The sequence below is a fragment of the Lutra lutra genome, chromosome 17 (assembly GCF_902655055.1).
Source record: "Lutra lutra chromosome 17, mLutLut1.2, whole genome shotgun sequence".
NCBI classification, from domain to species: domain Eukaryota; kingdom Metazoa; phylum Chordata; class Mammalia; order Carnivora; family Mustelidae; genus Lutra; species Lutra lutra.
Window position 1 is genome coordinate 29634218 of NC_062294.1, and position 22911 is coordinate 29657128.

The 22911-nt window shown below is 45.3% G+C and overlaps 1 protein-coding gene and 1 long non-coding RNA gene across 4 annotated transcripts in view; one reads left to right on the forward strand and one right to left on the reverse strand.

Annotated features, from left to right (window-relative positions):
• Positions 1-22911, reverse strand: part of FTO (FTO alpha-ketoglutarate dependent dioxygenase) — a 375155-nt gene that overhangs the window by 119390 nt on the left and 232854 nt on the right. The gene's annotated exons all lie outside the window — the stretch shown is intronic.
• Positions 14156-17979, forward strand: LOC125089935 (uncharacterized). Its single transcript, XR_007124103.1, has 3 exons — positions 14156-14262; positions 15213-15288; positions 16852-17979. It is a non-coding gene; the product is annotated as an uncharacterized LOC125089935 (long non-coding RNA).

Here is a 22911-nt window from a genome sequence, read left to right on the forward strand (position 1 = left end):
AATAGTGCCTATTCATAGGATTACTATTATCCATGAATAAATTAATATCCATCAAGCCCATGTCTGGCTTACAGTAAACTACCAGCACGACAGAAGTATTTGCTGTTAGGAAGAGCCGTACAAACTTGCTGATATGTGACTATTCTGATCTCTAAAAATAGTAATTTCATATGGCTTAACTTAATGTTATATATACTGTTTCAATTTTTTAAAATACACATTACATGACTTTTTTTTTTTATTAAAGGACTGTGGGGAAGAAATGATGGGGGTAAGATTAGTAGAGAGGGGCTGAAAGCAGTCACTGTGTACAGAGATATTAAATAATCTCAGTATCTGCATCCAGAAAGAGCTTGTCTTTCTCAAGGAAAGCCCAGTATTTAGAATAACGTTGCCAAGTAAAACTTGAGACATGCTTTCGATATCTATTTTGTGCATATTTCCATATGAACCCACTGGACCAAAGCTTTATACAAATGACTATATTCTGTGTAACAGTAATAATGTTATTAAACCTGGAATTTCCACGAAATACTAAACATACAGTAACATATACCTTAGTATGAAATAATCAATAAAACTTCTTTTGCCAAAGTATTACCTACTGCTTTACCCTAAATCAACAGCATGTTTTAAATGTATTACAATTACTAACACCCATATAATGTTTAGGGCATAGGTGTAACACACACCACCCCCCCACACACACCGTTACAATATTTAAAACCAAATGAAGCACATCTCTGTATTTAAAAAGGGCTAGACTGGCCTTAGTTTTAGTTTTTGAATGCTAATATCCATCTTTAAAGGTCCTTTCTATTTTAAAAAAAAAAAAAGAGGAGGAAAACATCTTCAGCTGAAGTCGATTTAGAAACAGACAAATTTGTACAAATACAAAAACAAACCTCTAGTATTAAAGACACAAACAACTCCAGGAGCGTCAGGATTCCTAGGCAACGGAGCTATAAATAGTCTGACATTATTACACCATCTTCTCTGCATATCTCGTAATAGAGACTGCTACGGGTGATTGAAGAAAATAAACGACTCTGACATTTCTGGATGTAACATGAGATTATTTCATCATAAAGGATTGGTACAGAATATACTAACCAACAACTCAATATCAAAACTCTCCTTTGCAACTCTAAAACAGTGCAGAATGACATTTAAGATAATCCATTTATCACCACCCAATACAGGCTGCTTGTTCACAAAATGTCAGTGACAAGGCTAGAGCATTCCATCCCCAGGCAGTGAGTGCGTGTGACAAGGAATCTTTAATATAGCATCAGCTTCATTTCCTTATATGCTACTGCCATACCTTGGACTTCGGCTCCTGGAGTTTTTTGCAATTTATATGAGCGGCTGTACAAATGAACTTCCTTCTCTTTTTGTCACACACCATGGAGAGACATCCCCCTCCAAGGATAACGACAAGTCTGCAGGTTCATTTTCAGGCCCGCGATTTACTCCCGGTGAATTGCTGATGTTTTTATCAGCCATCCTTGAAAAGCTCAGTAATTCTAAAAATGTAAATAGTTCTTTAAAATAATAATAATGAAGGTAATAGGGACATGTGTTTATGCCATTTATTTATATTTTATATTTCAGAGTGGTTTTTGCACACGGTACATTATGCTCTTCACCAAATCCCTGTAAGGTTAGTCATGAACGATCGACTTTTTATAGGTGAAGAAAAGGGAGAGGTAAGGCCTGTTGTTGTCGTTCAAGGCCTCATCGCAAGCCGGAATCATTTCATGCTGGCGCTGAAATGATCCTCAGGGGAGAACTGAGAAGCCCCCAGTAGGGAGATCACAATCTGGTGTTCTGTTTGACCAAAGAAGGCCCACAAATTTACATATCTTGAAATTTTATAAAAAAAAAAAAAATTTCCGATTTTCTGGCTTTTCTCGAAACTGTAACCACACTCGGCCCACATCCTGCAGAGAATTGTCTAGACTCATCAATTAAATAAAGTAAATGCTCCCCCATTCACTACCCAGTGCATTTTGCTCCTTATACACATGTTTTGCATACGGTAAAACTCACAGAGCTTCAGTGTAAGTTCAATGAATTCTGAAAAACGTATATATGCCTATATGTAAGCATCACCCAATCTAGAGACACATCCCCACCGCCGTCCTCAAAGTTCTCTCATGCTCCTTTCCAATTCCTACCCCTCTTCCCTTCTCTTTCCTTCTCACTCATCTTTGAGGCCTGCATTTGAATTTGAAATTCCTCTTCAGGTTATAGACAGGGAAGCTGAACCCTAGGGAGAGGCAGAGCCAGAAGTATAAAGCAAGGGTTCCAAACTTCTGGTCTCTAAGACCAGCCTTAAAAACTGAGTCTTTGCAAACCTGTTGCCCAAGGGCTAACCTAAAAGAAAATGCCAGAACAGCATCATCCTCATCATCACAGGCGTTCCAGAGACACCAGGAGGGGTGAACAGTTAAGTCTGTTCTTTTAGTCTAAGGGAATCAGATCTGGAAGTAGCAATGGAGTAGCAAACGGGAAGAAGTTTAGACAGAGACTTTGCTGGGAGTGTGACTGTGACCTAGATTTGATCAAATTTACTCCCTGCAGCGGAGGTGGGACTGCTCCATCCCCACCAGAGGGAGAGCATCTGGGGTCAGCCTCCTGCTGCGCCGCCTTGCCACTATTAAACTCCGAAATGGCAGGAGCCCAGCAGCAAAAAATAACCTCTGCTCTCTGTGCCAGGCCACCTGCTTCTCGTCTAGGGCTGATGATCTTTGTTTAGGAGGCTAAGTGCCATATGGGATCCTGGATCCTTATTTGAAAAAAAAAAAAAAAAAGATATGTATGAAATTAAGCCTGAATGCATTTCTGTGTGGAACTGCCTCCATGCCTTACTTTTTCTATTAACCACCTTGGTTAATTAAGTTCCCACCCAACAGTAAGGTATGAGGAGAAAGCAAAAAAGGTATACTCCCGCATTTATATTTATGAGATCACAAGATCCTTGGAGCCAAAGCAAGAAGGTTCCTATGGCCTTAAAGTGGCCGGTGCACACTGGTATCTCAGCTACCCTGCGACGGGAATCACCCTGCACGTTCTGTGCACACCAAGGAGTAAAACTCCTATTTTCTGAGAGTTTGCACCTCCTTCCCAGGGGAAAAACAAAAACAAAAACAAAACACCACAAAAAACAAAACAAAAAAAACCCCCCCAAAACAAAAAAACAAAAAGGCTCAGAGGGTCAGAAGGCAGAGCTGATTTCCCAAGCAGGAGGCACACTCCAACCACCGCCCCACCCCCCGCCCCAGCCCAGGGACCACGGGCTTTTTTTCCCCACCAAGATCGGAGTCTGTGGCCCATGAGGAAATGTGAGAGCTGGAAGTAACCAATGAAAATAATCTAGTGCAGCACCTACGTTTTTATAAGCAGAGAAGCAGAGGGCCAGAGAGGCCAGCACTCGTTAATAACTACAATTTATGACATGTCCTGGATTCTGATACTCAGTGCAACTCAAGGTGCCTATGACACCGTTTTTAGTTCCATGCCAGCCCTCGGAGGTAAAGCGAAGCGGCTCTATTTTGCCGCTGAGGAGGCAGAGAGGTTGAGCAACGAAAAACTCGCTTTAGTTCAGAAGACTGAAGTATTCTGCGTCTTACTTGAGTTGCGGCTTCCTCCCCACTCTGGGTTTCACTGCCTGTCTGGGAAAAGCATTCTGAAGATTCAATAATGTATCAAAAACGCTAAGAAGTGTTCCAGCCCTCGTTAAGTTCTTGTTGTTGCATTATCATTAAACAAAGGGCAGAGCCAGTAACAGAACCCCTGTGTCTGTATTAGTGGCTCATGCCCTTTCCGTTAGACCGTGCTATAAGGAACACCGATTACAGATCATCTGCACTGCGGTGAGAACACGCACCAGGCCGAGTGGGGAAGGAGACACCAGGCAGGGAAGGGGGGGCTGGAGGCAGCGGACAAAAACCACCTAAGACATGGAGATTAGCTGTTATAAAGAAATGGCATCAGGTAATCATCATCCAAATTGGTGACAGCGTTTCACAGAACAGTGCGGATGGGATTTTATTAGCTGGCTCTGCCAAAAACATACTGGCAGATACAGCCCTGAGCTTGTGGTTCACCAGACACACAAGAGCCCTTCTTCAGGAAGGGGATCCTGCCTGGGCCCTGGCCTGGCTCCAAGTTAATGCACAGTTAAAAGTAGCAGCTGCAGCAATGCTGAGACAGGGGGTCCCCTGGAGGAGGGCCTTGCCAAGGAGGCTCTTCCCGAATTACTTATCAATTGTTAACAGAGGGAACTTGGAAAAAAAAAAAATAGACCCATTAAAAAGCGAACAAAGCCTTGACAAAATTTGGCCTCAGTGAATATAGATGTTCTATGAATACATACAATTAGTCAACAGATTTATGGGAAAATCTCAAATATATGTGAATTCAAAAAAAGTGACTGGAGTCCCATTTTCATCCACCATTTGGCGGCAGGGGGGAGGGGATTCTGTATAAGACAATAATGCTGGCAAGGTTATGCTGAAAACTTGTATACTCATATTTTGCTGATTGTAGCGTAAACTGGTACAACACTCTTGGAAAGCTATCTCGCAATATATACTGAAGGCCATAAAAACACACTTGTCTTCTGACTTAGCCATCCTTCAGATTCAGAGGAAATAATCCAAAATAAGGAAAAAGTGGCATGAGCAAATTACTTACCAAGTTGTCAAGTCAAAAGCCACTTAAATGTCCAACAATTAGGGGAATGATTCTGCATAATTGTGATATATTTCCTTGGTGGACTATGCTGGGGCCATTATAAATTCTTTAAGGAAACTGCCTATAATGGGAAGTAAAAAACACAGGCTCCTAGGGTTACAACTGTTTTTAAAGCATGCATATAAAATACAGTAGACAAAGACTCAAAAGGCAAGTACCCCAAATATTAACCATTGTTTGAGGCTGTCTCCTTCTATTTTTTTCACAAAGGTCTCCACATCAGCAGCTCATTATTCAGGATATCCCCCACTCTGATACTGTCCCTGTGCTGTGTGTGTCCATGTGTGCCAACGAGCAGCCCACAAAGCACATCTTTACTAGCGATGAGCTTTCCCTGGCCTGTGCTGCTTGAAAACAGCGAAGTACCTGCCAGCACCGAAAATGCCAGAAGTTTCACATCCCCAGCTTCTACCGGAAAATCCCAGCACCTCTCCCAGCCCCGCAAAGCAGTGACTGGCTGCAGGTGAAAAGCGACGGCCCTTGCAGACAGTGGAGGTGCTGGCCTGGGCGTCGCGGCCACCACCGCCGCAGGCTTTCCACCCAAGCCCGCTCTGCTCTCTCTTGCCGCCTGCCCAGGGCCTCGTCTGCATGGTTACGACGGGGGTAAAAATGGATGATGGAGAGTTATACCTAATGTGATTCCTCTTTGAAAGGTGAATCACTGCATATTAAACTTGACCTTCGGTCTGGACTCTTCCATCATCAGCATATCACGGGCCAATCCACTACTCTCCTCACTCTGGCAGAGCTGGTTCCAGGCCTTTTCCCCCAACAAAAGGACAGTTCAGTCCCCCTCGCCTCCTCTGCCCAGGAAGCGGCCCTCCATCGACAGTCTCTGCTGGTGCGATCTTTCCTCAAAGCAAGGTCCTGACAAGGCTCTGGCCGCCCTCCTAATTCAGAGCCACATTACCCTGGCCGCTTTTCCATATCACACATCTAAACCATTTTCTGGGCTTCTCGAGACAGAGATCCCGGAGGTTAAGGGTGGTGGTTTCTCTCCCCTGTATGTCTTCTCTGATCTGACAGAACTCTGGCTCGGTTTGCAGTGGGCAGATGTTTGCGTTATTATTTTCCCTGGGGCCGAGGGCACAGGAAGAGAGACTCTGTAGCTGCAAAGTGGAGAGGTGGCACTGGAGGACGGGAGGGCCATCGTGTCTGCCCCAGAAAGACCCAGTGGATGAGACTGGGAACTTGCTATCTGTAAATCTGCACCAAAAAGTCACAAGTTACTGTCAACACCGTACGTTCCATTCACTCCCATACACCTCTAAAAGGCGACAATCTCGGGAGATGGATGAACTAGAAAGCCAGCAAAACACCGAAGCACTTCCCTATTTCACGCGTCTGATCTCTAGTGAAGGCTGAATGAATGACACTGGGCCGCGGACCCTCAGCGAACACCAGAACTCCAGGCAGAGTGTCCTTAACTGTTTCCTAAAGCCGGCAAAACTATTCTTCAGGCAAGAGAGAAGATTTATTTCACATAAAGGACAAATGCTGTCCTTTAATTAACAACATCTATCTCTGGGACAAGCACATCAGGTATACAATACAGAAGATTCTTTTAATATAAAGGACAGATGGCAACTCCACTCCTGGGACTCTCAAGGCTGCCCCAGAAAAACACACAATTTTAAAAGGCTTTGAGAATCCTCTAAGGAGAGCTCGTCAAGAGACAAGAATGCTTCGCTGCCCCATTTACAAAGTAAACCAGAAAGTGTCTCCGAACCATTGAGAAACACTTGAAGAAGAGCCGGGAGAAGCCGAGGGAGGGAAGTCATAATGCGTGCCTGGCAGTCACGTTGTGTCGCGGAAGTTTCCTTTCCCCGCAGCCCGAATGGCACTGGATGAAAAGGAGTTTTAATGTGAAGTCTTGACTAACACACGGGGCCCCTCGATCACATAACAACAGGGCAAAACAAAACTCTCAAACATCCTCTTTATGCTAATACCGGAAAAAAATGTCCAACCAGGATATTTTCACCCAGCTGGGCACCAGGTTTGCTTGGTGAGGGGAGGATGGGACGAAGGCCCCAGCTTGAGCGGAATGTCGCTCCTTTTATGGTTCTCATTAATCTGACTCAACACACACGTGTGTTGGTACAAGATTCCTACGGCATGTGTTATCCCAGCCTAACTGGGTGCTAACATTATAAACCACACATCAACACTTCGTGCCCGAGTGTTAATGTCTATTAATGTCCTGCTGGGGGAAAAGGCTCCTAGAGCCAACGCAGAGCCACAATCAAAACTGCCTGCCTCAAGTTCTAGTCTTGGTGTGCTGATTCTGAGTAGCTTATTTAATTGAGATAATTTCTAAGTGGGGGGGGTGGGGGGGAGGGTATCACGGTGTCATACTTGGTTTCTCGATCTCAAATTGCAGAGATGATCTTCACACAAGAAGCTCAAACAGCCACATAAACCTGGAGGAATTTAGGGCTGAGGACTCAGCCATGTGGAATTTGGCTGCTGATACCCCAGATACCAAATTAGGCAGTTCCCACTACTGTGCTGTGAGGTTTTATAACATAGTGATGGGGGATGGAAAGGGCTTGCCAGTGTCATAGTGAGTTTGCTTGTCTGCGCATTTTCTAGATGGCCTATGAAGTGGGGAACATTTTCCTGCAACTGTAGGTATTAAGTCACCAAGAGCACATATAATGTGCCGGGGTACGTGATATATGGGTCACTAACACAACCTAATAAAGTACATGCTGTGGGTTTCTTTTACACAAAACAAGAAGAATGCTTACTACCATGTGAAAGGACACACATACACAAGCATGCATTGTAAAACAACCAGAGGACAATTTTATACATTTTGTGGCATTCCCTCCAGCTTTGCTAGGCATCACGGAGTGTATCTAAGCCACACAACTCCAACCCTGCAAAAAAGAAAAAAAAAAAAAAGACGACGAAGAAGAAACAGAAGTCGTACACACACAAGCACAACCGTCAAAACTGGATTTGCCCTTCTCTAAATTAATCCAATTATTCAAATGTCAGTTATATCTGTCACAGCCTGGCTCCTTGGGCCGAACCAAACTGTTAAAAATTAAAACTGTTTTACTTCGTTTAGTCTTTCTGCCTTTTTAGTGTAAAATCCACAGCCTCGACAAAAAGTTGTGGGATTTGACACCCAGCGCAACACAACCCTATTGCTGTTGTCCATGCATAATTCACTTTGGAAATATGCGCTTGCTTTAAAATATCACTAAAATATACATGTAACATATGCTAATTTCACTGCGTTGGCTTGTAAGCTCTAGCCACTAGGTTATATGTAAACTTCGCCAAGTGCATACACTGTACATAAAGGGATTATAAATGAAAGGAAATATCTCTGTCCCTAGCTCTCTGTCTCCAGCCTTGGCCAAACTGACAGCCCCAAACCCCAGCACCATCTAACATGCCCTTCCCGTGGAGAAGACAGCCTGTTCTCAGAGTCTTAATTACATCCCAGCTGACTGCCCAGCATTGCCAAAATCAGGCAACAAATGCTGGCCCTTCACTCACAATATGGTCTGCTAAACAGACTCCCGGTCACACAGAAAGAAACTTTCACAACGTGGAGAAATAAAGGGACAAGCAGGAGATCAAGGGAGAGCATAAACAGTAACCTAGGGGATGGAAGAGAGAGAAACAATTCATCCCCACCACGCAAAAAAAGAAAAAACAAAGGGGGTGGGGTGGGGGGGGGGAGAGAAACCTTCTCTTCCCAGAATCCTCAGGCACCACTGAGCAGCAGAATTTTAACAAAGCTATCCTTATTACAATGAAATCAAAGCCCCACTCATCCAGCCGAGTACTGCTGCTCAAGACGGACTGCTGATACTAAGATTCAGTAGATTAATGACTACTAAGCCAGACTCACCCACCCCACACGGATCAGGCCATTATAATTACAGAAGAACAGAGTGTAACATTCTACCATTGCAAATGGTATCATATGTTTTCCTGCCTGGCTTTTTGGGAAGGAGTTCACTCATTTGACATGGGCAGAAGGTATCAGAGCCTTACATCCATACACACCTGTCCCTCATAGCTGCATACATAAAATTAAGCTTCTTTCTGTTCGTGACCACATCACACGTAAACATCAGCAAGCAAAGACGGTTACCAAACTTAGAGGCTACTCTTGGCTTGTACCCATTCTAAATACAGGCTCATGGCATATCGACATTTACTTTAGGGAGCTTCTGGAAGGCAACTGTTCTCCAGAGCAACAGAAACCAAGATCAACAAAAGATCTTGAAAGAGTGCTACCAGAGAAAGATCTGCCCTATGTACGAAAATGTACACTGGGAAAACAAACAGTAGCTTCAAATATGAGCCCCATATCAAAAGTTGCAAAGGCCGGGGCTGGGAATCTAACGCGTTGATTTCAGTACTGACATTGTGTTTCTAGGGGTAACATTTATTCATCACAATGGGAACGGTGCCCACTGGCATTCTGTCATCTAGCAACCCCAGCTGATTTGCAATTAAGCTGCTGCTCACATGGGCAACTCCACGTGTTATGCTCCGAAATGAAGGGGCTATGGATTTGGTGATTTTAATGACGGCAATGGAGCGTCGTGAACAAGGCCGGGCCAGGGCCAGATAGCTAGTTAAACCGTAAAAATAACTCAGACGCGATCAGCATAATTTACAAAGCACTTACACATATATCACCATTAAGTTTTACAATTACTCTCTAATGTAAGGTTGGTGTCATTCTGATTTTACACAAGAGGAAACCGAAAGGTCAGAGAAGCTTGGTGGCTCACTGAAGAGAGCAGGGCTTTGGACTATAGGAGCCCAACTTTTCCCACGGCCCTTGCTGTTGCTCTAGAAAACACAGAGGTGAGACATGAGGAAGGTAGCTCGAGATTTCCCATGGAGAGTGCTGGATCGGAGAACACAAGCATACCTTACTTTACAGTAAGACAAGGGGTCAGCAGGCGCACCTTCGAGCACATGGCAAACAAAGCTGATGTGTTACGGGTACCATTCTGATGGCACCACTCCTCCTCTCCAACATGGCTGCTCGCGGGTGAGGACGGTGAGTTTCAAGAAGAAAAAGTAGGGCACCGTTAAATACTACAACTGTTATCACTAGTACCACTCCTTCTCTTTAAGAGAAGCTGAGGCCCTAATCCCTAGAACACCGTGGCACAGGATGGGATGACTGATCAAAGGGGGGGGTCATTACACAGAAGTGGTCCAACAACAAGGAAACTATGACAGTTGCTGCAATCGATAATTCTGAGACTCAAACTGCTCTTTGGTTTTTTGTTTGTTGGTTGGTAGTTTTAACCTGTTAGGAAATCCTTAGTGAAAAAAAAAAAAGTTCCATTATCATATAATCTGAGTTCAGCATGACTTAGCTAGAAATCATAATCTAATGCCTCCCATTGGGGCCCTAAAATTAAGTCTTTATACTCCTTTATTCTCTGAACTGATATGAAGCTGTAAGACAAGATAACAAAGGACGCAGGATACCTGAGCAGGGCTGAGTAGTAGCTGTTTCAATGATTCATTATTTTCTGTGGAACTTAAATAATGAAGATTTGGAATCCTTTTTCCATTATAGAAACAGACTACATTCAAATTGCATCTTGAGAATTGATACCAAACATCCTTTGGGGATAAATTCACTGCAATTTGAAGTCTGGGAAGGCAACCAAGACATATAATGGAAAGAACATGGACACATTTAACATGTGCTTAAAGAAGAGATTAAAAAAAACCCAAAAAACAAAAAACCCCAACTTTAAAATCTAAGCCAATGAAAAGGGTTTCAAATTATGCTGAGAAGACATCTTTCTTACCAGCAATCTGCATAAACAACTAATAAATAAAAAGAAAACATTTGTTGTGTTCTGGTTCCCTTCAACATAATTCTTCCTCAAGGTGTGGACCAGGGGTTGCCGAACTTTGGCGCATGAGCCAAATCCTGCCACCTGCTTTAGTAAATAAAGTTTTATTGGAACATGGCCACACTTACTCATTTACATATCGCCTATGGTAGCTTTCTCGCTGTAAGAGCAGAGCAGTTGTGACAGAGACTGTGTGGCTCACAGGGCCTAAAATATTGTCTGGCCCTTTTCTGAAAGAGCTTGCCAGCCTCTGGTCTCGACGAAGACCTACAGTGACCCTTGTACCAGGGAACTCAACCAATTCCAAGTATTTCACCCTTATGAAAACTGGTTTAAAGTTTAAATTGTTAAGAAATATACTCTGTTTTATAACCTGGCAGGGTTTCGTTTCAACAGCAGTGATCAAAAGCCTAGCAGTGAGTTGGCAGGATTATCAGGAACAACTGAGGAATTTTAGCAATCCGCTTGAAGTTCCTTGCTTAAAGTTCTACTTCCAAGTTAAGAGCCAGTGATCTCACAGAGACACAAATCCAAAACAGGTAATGTGGCTTTGGAAGCAACAGTCCCAGGTTCAAGTCCCACCTCTAAAATGACTTAAGAAAATAGTCAGTGGCAGCCATGACTTTAACTGCAGGAGGCCCATTCTCTTCCCTGGGAAGGTGAGGATATACCCCACCTCCGTGAATTATGGAGAAGGAGATGGAAGGTTACAGTGGACACGAGGCACGTAATACGAGGTCCGAGGTTCCAAAAAGGAGCATACGAAAGGCATTATTTCTGGATTTGCAGGCTAAACTTTCAAGAGTTCTTCCATTTTATGCATTACCTTCACCTCGTCCAAATATCTGTCATCTCAAGAAACTTTTTACTATACTGACCTGTATGAATTCCGAGTGCCACCGAAAAGGGTCTTTGTTTTCCTCTGATTTTGCCTTTTGAGAACCCAAATCTCAGTCATCCTCTCTCCTGCCCCCATCCCAGGGATCTTCCAAATTTCGACTCTTCTTTTATATCTCCTCTTATCATAACCGGCTGCCAAACAAGCGATCACACAGGCTCACTTGCTGAGGTCACCACCATGGTCGTCATGCAATCCACAGAGAATGAGGCAACCTAAGACCCAACAGCAACTCAAAATATATAAAACATTAAGTCCAGGGAAGGTTTGGAGAGAAGCTCTTACTGCCCATGCTGGAGAGATACAGAGGCAGAAACATGGAGAATGAGTTCTGGATCTGAAATGCACACGTGCAGTGATTATGTAACAAGTTTTACCTGTGTCTCTGTGGTATCATTAGGACCTTCAAATACCCACGACAAGAATGAATGTGCATTTGAACAGCCTCTGGGAGCAAGTCAGTGTAGGCTTGTGAATATATACTGCTTAAAAATACCTAAAACTGTCATGCATTGTATTATTTTAAAAAATGCAACACAGGGGTGCCTGGGTGGCTCAGTCAGTTAAGCGTCTACCTTCAGCTCAGGTCATGACCTCAGGGTCCCGGGACTGAGTTCCGAGTAGCGCTCCCTGCTCAACGGAGAGCCTGCTTGTCCCTTTCCTTCTGACCCTCCTCCTGGGTCATGCTCAGTCTCTCTCTCTCTCTCTCTCTCTCTCTCACTCCAATAAATAAAATCTTTTTTAAAAAAATGCAACACAGATTAGTCTTGGTTTAGTTCTGAAGGAAAGGCCAGCTTTTCCTACTGGATTTGAGTATAAGAAAATAAATCTCTCGGGACTTAAAACATATTCTATACTTGATACTCTATACATATTCTGTGCATTTCATATATAAATTAAAGACTAATACTTCTTTCATTTTCTCAGTGGGTAGAGAAAACACATACTTCTCATTTTGAACTTTGGCATAAATTAAAGTAATTCAATTTCAGTTTTCAAATTCAATTTTCAAAGTAGCTTAAACAAAGCTTATGAATATTGAAAATAATGTGGACCACCATACGTGCAGTATGTTTGAGATCTCACAAACTCTACAGGCTGCAACTTGCAATGTAAATCGTCCACCGTAGTCTGATACTAGCTCTTGGCATTCAAAGGACAGATGTCCACGTTGGCAAAGAAAATACCTGAGTAGGACTTTCAGATCATTCTTTATAGGCTTCCAGGTATCCTCATATCAGGGGACCGTGAACCGGTGTGTGGGTCTCAGTCGAATGATGAAGCAAGCATAGCACATAGTCCTACATCCATCTTCCTTTACTTGGAGGATCAAGCTTCTCACCTTTGCTTCTAATCAAACCAAGGAGTAGCGCCTGTCTACTGCTTCCTAATGGGGACAGGGACGAAGCCTCTGGATTCTAAAGATGGGAGTATGCCCCTGAAATTGAAAGAGCTCTGCTATGTCTGCTAGCTGTGGTCTTCAGACAGAAATGAAAGTGACAATATCATGGGGCAACTTCCCCCCAGAGCATGAACTTGAAGTCAAGCATAGTGCTTCCACCACTAGCGAGATCTGACTTTTCATTGTGGATCTTGCCGAGAGTCCTCGCCATCAGCGCTGACCATGAGCTAAGTAAACAAGAGAATGCCGTAAAAGACACGGTTTCTGTGCTCTATCTCCTGCAAGAAAGAAGTCTCTGAGAACGCGCCCAACTCTGAATATGGTTCATGTGCTATTACAGAAAGTCTGCAGGTGATTTCCCTAAACTCTGGGATGAGACCAGGTCAAAGTTAACAGAAATGCGGAGACAGTGAACAGTAACAGGCAGCGAGAACCAGTAATATTGCCGAGAGGCTCCAAACCTGTGACTCCCTTCTTCAATGGGCTCTCATGGAAACGGGACAACTTGAGGTGTTCGAGAACTATCACATCGAGCAGTGGATTCCCAAGGGGCTCTGTGCAAAGTCCTCTTTCACACAGCCCACTTCCCTAAGCCTATACAATGTAAGAGACTCAATGATTCTACCAAGGAGGTGTCACGGATCAACCAGACTGATCACTGTCAGCATTGGTCATCGTCATGGAATTCCCCAGGGCCAGTCCCAACATATGCTGCCTGAATTAGCACCAAAAGTAGATTTCAAAGCAGATTTCAGGTAAAGCTGATAAATGCCTGAGCAGACCTAAAACTGGAATGTCTCTGATAATAATGAAATACAAGCCTGTGCATCTGGCTAGCAAAATCCGTCTTCCCGGCCTCGAACAGAAGTCGGAATCTGCCTTGGAAGAAGGCACAATAGAACTCCCGCGAATTAGCTCCAAGAATTTAATACCTGTTGCAATTTTCTCCAATTTAGTCTATGAAATAATAACACAGACAGCAATTACCATAAAGAAAAACTTTCAGGGGCAACAGCCTTAGTTCAACAGCTGGGATCAAGTGTCAGCCCAGAATAACAAATTTCATTCATTTTATCTCCAGCTCTGGAGACATGCTGCTACTAGCTTTTAATAGTCAGGAATGTCTGTTGGCTAAATGACTCTGCAGAGCTAGTCAAGTGAGGGCGGCCCACGACAGTTTAATTGGGCTGCTTGCTAGAACTCTATCTGGAGGCGATAAGCAGCGGACTACAAACAAGCAGAGAGCCGCACTGAGCACAGCAGCCTGCAGGAGGAAGGAAAAAAAGGAGAGCTTTGGATGGCAGGATCTCTCCCTGACACTGGCGTCAGGTTGACTACAGGTGAACGGGGAGCCTTGTGGCTCCTGCTTGCAAAAGAAAGGCGGGGGCGGGGACGGGGGTGGGGGGAAGAGAGCAATCAATGATCTTGTATTGATTTCTGGACACTGTGTCCTAGATCCACTCTAAGATAGAATGACGGGTTTTGGTTTTGTGCTTGCAAGAGACAAAAATGACTAGCACCAGCCTGACTGGTTTCTGATCACATTTCCTTTAGAAACACGCCACCCATAGATTCCAACCCCCCTCAACCCCCGCCCCCGGACAGGGAAATCCAAACAAGTTTACCACTGCAGAAGGAGGGTTAGGGGCTGGTTAATCAGCCATTTGTCTTCGCTGTTCTGGATCTGGGAGTCAAGGGGTCGAAAGCGAGCACAATTGGGCCCTTTGGTTTTATCTCAGGTAACCCCCCGTCTCTGGTAATTGAACCCACTCCTCGCGGTCAGAGTTCCTGTCACTCATATTCAATGTCTGTCATTACTGAGAAATGCTTCATGTCATATTACACTGACAGAACCACTACAGCTAGGCTAGCAAGACTCCCCCAGCACCAGAGGTAAGACAATGGGAGCCTCTTCCAGACCAGTGATGTTTAACATTTTATGTGCTGACACTGTGTCTGTAAGCACAATATAATGAAAGTCTGGTAAATGGGAGATAAAAATTCATACTCTCCCTCCTTCGGGGGCTGCCAGGCAGTATCAGAAATAAAACAAGTTGGCAGCTCTGACGATACCATCGCCCCGGTGCCACGGAAGGCGTTTTCTGAGGCCGGTATGTGGATTTACACACAGACACGCTCACCCACGAGCATGCACGTCCCTCATTTGTTTCTGACGTGGCCTGTGGACAAAACTCACTTGTCCCCTGGCAGGGCATGAGTCGCTGTCACGGGGTCGCTAGCCTCAGAAGTCAAACTCTCCTCTGAACGGACTATGACACTCTCAAACTAGGAAATGAGAGATGAGAAGGGCCGGTAGTGCCTTTAACGAAGAACGACGCCATCTTGAAGAGTCTGGAAGTCTCACGGTGAGTTCTGGGCAAGAGGATGCCCCCGACAGGTGCTCAAAGGCAAAAAGCCTACGCTTGGGCACCATGGAGTCCTCATTCCCAAGGCCTTCTACCTACTTTTCCAGCTGCGCCACCCCTCATTTCTTTCCACGCAGCTTACCTGGACCTCTCCACGCTCTTCACCCAGTCACCCTTGGTCTTTCATGCCCCCGGTCCTCGCATGTTTCTCTTCCCTTCGGGAGCTTTCCCTCAGCTCCCTCCTCCTTCAGAGCCAGCCCGTATGCTGCCAGCTCTGTGGACGTGGCTCCAAAGCCCCCGAGCGGTCTGCCGCTCTCCTGGCTGTTGAGAGTGTGGGCTCTGGAATGATGCTGGGGTAGACCGAATCCTCATTCTGGCCAGTTTGTGAACTGTGCCTCCGTTTCCTCAGCCTTAAAATGGGGTGAACACTAGTGTCTACCTCACAGGGCTGTTGTAAAGATGAAATGGGATAACCCGTGGTTCAGTTACGACAGTTCCCTGGTTATAAAACAAGAGTAAGCACTTCATAAATGTCTGCTATAACGACAATAATAAAATAATGACTATTACGGCCATTGGTATTCTCCTAGCAGTCTGTTTCTATTAATAATACGACATCTCATTTTTCGCTTTCGGGTGACGGCTTCCCACTGCTCACTTCTGCTGGTCAGGGTGGAATCAGAACCCCCCAGAGCGAGCATCTGTTAGGACTGTCCGGCCCCACCCGAGAAAGACCTGCAATCTGGGTTTCACACACTCACAAGGTGTTCCTAACCTGGGTCTCGAGGACGGGGTGCGGGGCGGAAGGCTCGGCCTTGGGGTCCTGACTTCCTGGAGTCCCAGCTCCTATGCCTCCGGGCCCCTGTGTCCTTGGGAAAGATCCTTAACATCTTTTTGCCTTGGTTTTCTGTTGCAATTAGGGGTAATTAAAAAAAAAAAACTGTAATAGTCGAGTTAGTTTACATTAAGCATCGAAAAAGTACGTGGCACGGAGCAGCTCTCACTAAGGACTAGCTAGTTCTGTAATCATTCAGGATTAACTGAGTAAATAATACATGAAAAGCACCTCAGTGCTTATTAAAAGTTCAATTAGGAGTTATTATTCGCAGTAGGACTCATCTGATTTTAAGCCTCCTGAGAGCAGAGGCCCTGCCTTACTGATCTCCGTCATCCTTGAGTCTGCCGGAGGCTGCGCAGGAAGTGGCCCTCTGAAGAAAGGCCTGCCACCTGGACCTCCGCAGTGACTCCAGAGGCCTCCGAGTCAGGCCGGACATTTATTTGGGGTTAGTGCTTTGTGGCCGGAAGGTTTCCTGAGGCCACGAGCCTGTGGGCCACCTGTCTTTTGCTCGGATCCCTCTTCCCCAGTTCCAGGGCTGTATGCACTAAAGGTCACACCCCCGAAGCCTGGTAACTTCGGATTTAAAAATCATCTTGACTTGATATTTTAGAGGGAACATGGCAGGCTTAGTGAGTCTAATTTCTCGCTCTCTTTTAATACACCGGGGGTAGGACACCTTTTAACCTATCTGACAAAGCTTTAAACAAGCCTCTGCCTCCACACAGATCTCGGCCTGAAGCAGAAGCAGAATGGAAGAGCTCGGCCCAGAGCTTTCCACGCTGGAGAGAACCAACCCCACAAAGACTCAGAACCTCCCGGTGCTCCTTTGGCATCAGCCAACCGGGATTCACAAACTCAGCTCCTTCTCTGCCCTTCCCTGGAGAAAACCAAAATGGGCCGAGGGAAAAGACACAGCCGTCCTGCCAGTAGCTGGTCTTCTTTGACTGGTCTGCTTTGCTGATCTCTTCCAGAGGCTGCGGATACACTAGACCAAGAATATTCAGAAGCTGGTTTTGCAAAGGAATGAATGAACCTGCTTGGGAGAAGCTCCCATTTCAGACGAGTGCCAGAACAATGCGCATGAGTCCATGTTAGCTATATGAGGAAAAAGCGGGCTACCACAGTGGTACAGCTCGCCCCCCAGTCAAACTCTTGATGTTATGCCTAGGAAGATCCACTATCATCCAAGAGAAGATCGGATTCCCTCAAACACAGAATCATGAGCTAGCCACCACTGGCAGTGAGCAGGACATAGTCTCTAAGTGTCAAAACAGGCATTCCTAACGATCCTGACAGCAAAGAGAACATAGTGTGTGTTTTTTAACTGCATTTATATCTAATGAACAAATGAACAAATACCATGACCTTGATGACTGCTTCTCCTGCGGTTCCTTGTAACAAGAGGTTACCAGTGATCTGATTTGTCTTCCCCTACTTCTAATTGTAGGAATTTGGGGGGCCAAGAGAATGGAGGGAGTAAGCCATGTTTTGATCGATCCGTGGCAGCAACCGTAGGCAAACCCAGGTGATAGGGAGAGAAGCTGAAATTGCAGTGGCATAAAAACAATTTATGTTTCTCTCCAGGGTACTATCACTATCAAATCGGACATAACGATATGTCAGACACAATCCCTGCACTTGGGCACAGACCCATTCCCATTCCTGCTCCAGAGCAGACCATGGAAAGTCTGAGACACCAACTAGATCCCCCACACTCTCTCCGGTCACCGTTTTCTGGAGCCCTACAATGAACCAGGAGTTGAGAGAGGATCGTTTCAGATCTCAAAGCACCACATTCTCAAGAATAAAAATGAATTATCTTCACCAAACCAAGGAGGGAAAGTGTGCTGCAAAGAAATTTTTTTTTTTTAAAGATTTTATTTATTTGTCAGAAAGAGAGAGAGAGAGCACAGGCAGACAGAGTGGCAGGCAGAGGCAGAGGGAGAAGCAGGCTCCCCACAGAACAAGGAGCCTGATGTGGGACTCGATCCCAGAACACTGGGATCATGACCTGAGCCGAAGGCAGCTGCTTAACCAACTGAGCCACCCAGGCGTCCCTGCAAAGAAATTTCTAATGCCGAAATACCGCATTGCCAAATGTTCCTGTCAAGTTGTGGTTTAATTACCTTGGCCCCCGTGCCTCTTATAATCACCTGTCATTAGCAACAACGCGTGCATCTGTTTATGCGTCTGTCAGAAATGCCAGGCTGGCTGAAGCCAGGGGAGAAGAAAACTTTTAGTGGGAGATGGCCTCAGTTGAAAAAAGGGTGCCGGAAAGTTGACCCGTCTCCCCCCAGGGCCGTGCCCCAAAAGATACCCTAAGGAGAGGACCCCTGAGGCAAGTATCTGAGTGGCACAGAAGCAACTTTTCAATAGGGTCGGTTAGAGATCCCATGACCGAAGAGGACAATGCTGGCTGTTTCATGGCTCTGGTCTGGCTCCTTTAGTGGCATTTCCGCTCGCCTCCTGGAAGTAACATCAGTGATGATGTGTTCTACCTCCAATGTCTTTGGGTCTTTCTGCCCCGGCGTCCTCCTCAACCCTGCAAGGTCATACCTGGCCCCTACTTCCTCTGTTAATTCTCCTCTCCTTCCCCAGGGACTGGGTCTGCTTTTCTTGCCACTTAGATGCTACTACCTCCTCTCACTGAGCCAATTTTCTCCTAAAGACCAGCTTCGCAACAGACCACAGGCTCCCTAGAGCCCTCTTGTTGCTCCAGATCTCTAAAAACAAACACAGATCCTATTGTTTTGACATTTCGTCACATCCACGGGCGGGGCTGGGGGCGGGGACCTATATCATAGATGCTATTTATCCAATAGAAGATGGGATTCGTTTCCGTTAGTGGGTTGTGCCTGCTAGGGTTTGTTCCTCTTCTAACATGCTAAGTTGGTTCGAGTTAAAGTTTTCTCGATAGCTGTCTTCATTTAGTTTTCTCTGCCTTCAGTTTCATCATCCACAGAATGGACAGAATAGCATCTCACCTTTGGAGGATTACCGTTAGGAATAAAGGTGAAAAAACTACACAGAAAGCATCAACACACAGTAGGTGCTCAATCTCAGTACCCCCTGACCCCATTTTGAGTCCCTCTTTCCCCAAAAACCTTCCCAACTGCTAAGGAGCGCACGCTTTGCTGAGGGCTGACACCACGTACTTTGTAGCACAAGAACGTCTTTTTTCTGACATAATTACGATTGGAAGGCTGACCCGCAGCACTGGGCACACAAGGAAACCTTTAAAAATTTGTAAATGGAATCTGGGTTCCTTTTTATTCTGAGTCAGCAGACCCCATCACGGAATGAAATCTGTCCTGCCACCCTGGGGTCTCACCCCTCTGGCCTCTCCAACCCCTCTCACCTCCTTCTCCCTGAGACACCATGTTTTGGGCTGGCTGGCTGGCTCCTTCTCCCCAGCTCAGCCTTGTGAGGCTCCCTCGTAGGTCCCTAAGAAGCTCTGTGCCCCTCCCCAACTGCTCCCCTGTTTCCTTTTCTCCATAGTCCTCCTCATCTGACATTGTCTTCTTTGTTTGCTCACCTGTGTTCAGTCTCTCTTCCACTCGACCCTATGTTCCACCAGCGCAGGAGGCCAGCAGTGTCTTTTGTTCCTCCTTGTGGCTCCTGTGCCAAGTACATAGTAAGTGCTCACTAAATATCTTCTGAGTGAATGAACGGCATGTTGCTTTCTTCTTAACCCCCCACCCATCTGCATGCCACTGGGGAGTAAGACACAAATTAAGGATCCTCAAGACTTGTCTCACTAAGGCTCCAAGAGGTGCTGTGCCATGGCCAAGCACGGACAGAAATGCAAGAAACGTTCTTACTAAACCTGCCAGAGAAGGTGATGACCAGGGGAAATCAGGCTTGTGCCCCCAAATGAGGCCCACCAAGGACTCGGGAATGAATCGGGTCTTTACAAAATATCTCTTTTCTACCCTTCCTTGTGCTTCCCACCCTCACTCCTGCCCAATCAGGTTCCTTCAGCACCTTGAACACAAGCCTCCATCTTATTCTTGGCCCACGAACACTACGAGCTTACGTTAACCAACGTCCCCGCTGGGCTGCTTCTGGCTCGGCTCCACTGTGAAGGCTCTGGGGAGGCCAAGTTGCACCTGCTACCCCGGCTGGAAGGGTGGTGCTTCTTTCCTCTACTTTCTGAAATTTAGAGAACTGCAGCCTTTCCTCTAACCAGGAGCCACACCAGGGCCCGTCCTGAATGCTGCCCCCTTGGGAGTTCCACGCTTCCTTTTTGGAGCACAGCCTACCTCCCTCTGACCGCCTCTTCTCTTCCACTGACTGGTATATTCGATGATAGTCACCTCGTGGAGCACATTTCAGGGCTGGCCAAGGTGCATCGTCTCACCTTCAATGACAAGGGAACGTCACTGTGTTCCAGAAAAAGCTTCAAAACCTCATCCGCGCTCTGAGGTAGGTTTTGTGGTGGCAGGGGGAGGACCACGCTTCTTTCAAATCAAAGACCCATGCGCAGGTCACCAGGTTGGTGATACATACTTTAAAAGAAGATGACTTCTTTAGCCCCACAGAGAAATCAGAGAACACGGCATTGCTCTTGGGGGTGATTTCAATGACTGTAGTTGCTAACTCCTCTTTCTTAAGATGTGGTCAAGCAGACCTATTCTCCCCCAAGAAAAATCTCATCCCTTTTATATTTCGAAATGGGTGGGAGAGAAAACTGTAAGCCTTCTCCATGTTTGTCAGCGATCCGTGCACACGTCTCCCTGGGCAAGCATGAGAGCCAGCCCCTGGGCACCGCACTCCATGCCAGACCCCAGCCTCCACTCTCAAGTTTAAAGCTATGGACGAAGAAAACAAAACTGCACTTACTTTACAGACATGCGTTGGGGGCAGCTACTCAGGGATATTTCCCTAGTTCAAGATGGTAAAAGAAATCAGCCATAGCTGGCACCACCACACATTGTTTCAGAAAAATGTGCTGTGGAGAACGGACACTGTACCTATAATTTTAAAAGATTTGCTCATTTAAACCAACCGGCAGTATTTTCTGCCCCATAATGGAGAAATTCACAGGATGCTGGGCCCCCTCATGGCTTCTGTGGCTATAAAAGCCCCTTCATGCTAGATTTTTTATATTTGGTAAATTAATAGTTTACTGTTCCAAGATTCCTACGTGTTTATATTATTACTTTTCTAACATAAAAGTTTGCAGTTGTTATGGAAACATATGGTAACATTTGCTGCTAAATTTTAAATGCATTTTCTACCCCTGTTACACACCTGAAATGAAGCCAAAAACTCTCTTTGCTTTACATTAGGGTGAAATTCAAACTGGTCTGGGTGACTATAAACGGTTACTGTTTGTCTTGGCTCCTACCTGTATCAGATTTAGACTGAGGAATCTTAGGGAAGAAATTACACGGGATAAAATGGATATTTCAAAATTACAAGGCCTGCAATTCCAGTGGCTCCAAATATCAGCCTGACAGAGAGAAAACGGTGGGGCGGAGAAGTCAAAGATCGACCACGTTTACTCTCTAGAGCCAAATGCTTCTTGTTTTGATTATACTGGTGGAGAAGGCTGCAGATCCTGAGCGGTGAAGTCTTGTTCGCAAATTAAATGGTTGTAGATTACGATGGGGACGAGACACAAGTTTCAGCCATGGCTTCAACTGGAAATGACAAAAGTATAAATTCCTTCCACCCATTTTGTTCTGCAATTTTCCTCCTTGGGCACCTCACAATCCACTAGTAATTGTTTGTGTGGCCCTTTGGCCCACAGGGAGGCTGGCTGGGAAACACGCACTGGGCAGGTGTCCTAAATGGCCCAGTTGTGCATTTCTCCATACCTTAACCCGAGTCAATCAAGTCTCCTTGTGCAACGTAACTCGTCAGAAACACCACTGATGAAAACGGGGCAATCTGGCTTAGGAAAACATCTGATGAGAAAAACAGATGCAAATTCTTGCCCACTTGAGCATTTTTCTGGGACTTTCAATCCAGATAAAGCAAGGGTCACGGAAGAGCTTCAGATGTGTGCCTCTGGTCTTGCTCTGGGCCCTGGGAGACCTAACTCCCACCTACATCTGAGTCCTGTAGGCTATGTTCTTTTATTCATTTTGGTGCATTCGTTCAGAGTTGAGATTAATTTTCATAGGTTAACCCCCTGGCTTTTCTTTCTGGGCATATAACCCTGCTATTTGCTGAAGAGTTTCACTTTACATTTCAGACAAGATTAGGTAATGTTTCTATGTATTTGAAGTGAACAGGGAAAAGAATTAGGATGCTTTTCTAAGTACAGAAAGAGAGAAGGTGCCAAAGACTTTATGCTCCAGAGGCCCTTAGACGGTAAGAAATAAATGTGAATTCTCCCCGTGTAGTCCTTATTTGGAGGGCTCTCTGGCAGAAACTGAAAGAGTAAGGTGATACTCTCCCTGCCTTCGTGCCTTTTTTCATCAATTTGAATAAAGAATTTCAAGTTCTAAGGCATCTGTTCTAGTGTACACCCAGGATGCTGTCTAAGGAAGCCAGGAACTCAGAATATAGTCATGACACGGCCTCAGCAGCCCCTCAGGTTAGCCCTCACAACACCTGGAGGGTTACTGCATTGTTTTATTATACAGGAGTAAATATATAATATCCACAAGTAACAGAAACACCAATACTGTATTATTTATATAACATAAGTAACAGATACACTGTTATGTGCAGTGCTGTGTATTTTCACCTTTCTCTGCCTTTCTTCCTCAGAGGACAGACAGAAGGCAGTATTTCTCAATCCATCAAGATGCAGGAAAATGCCATGATTAAAA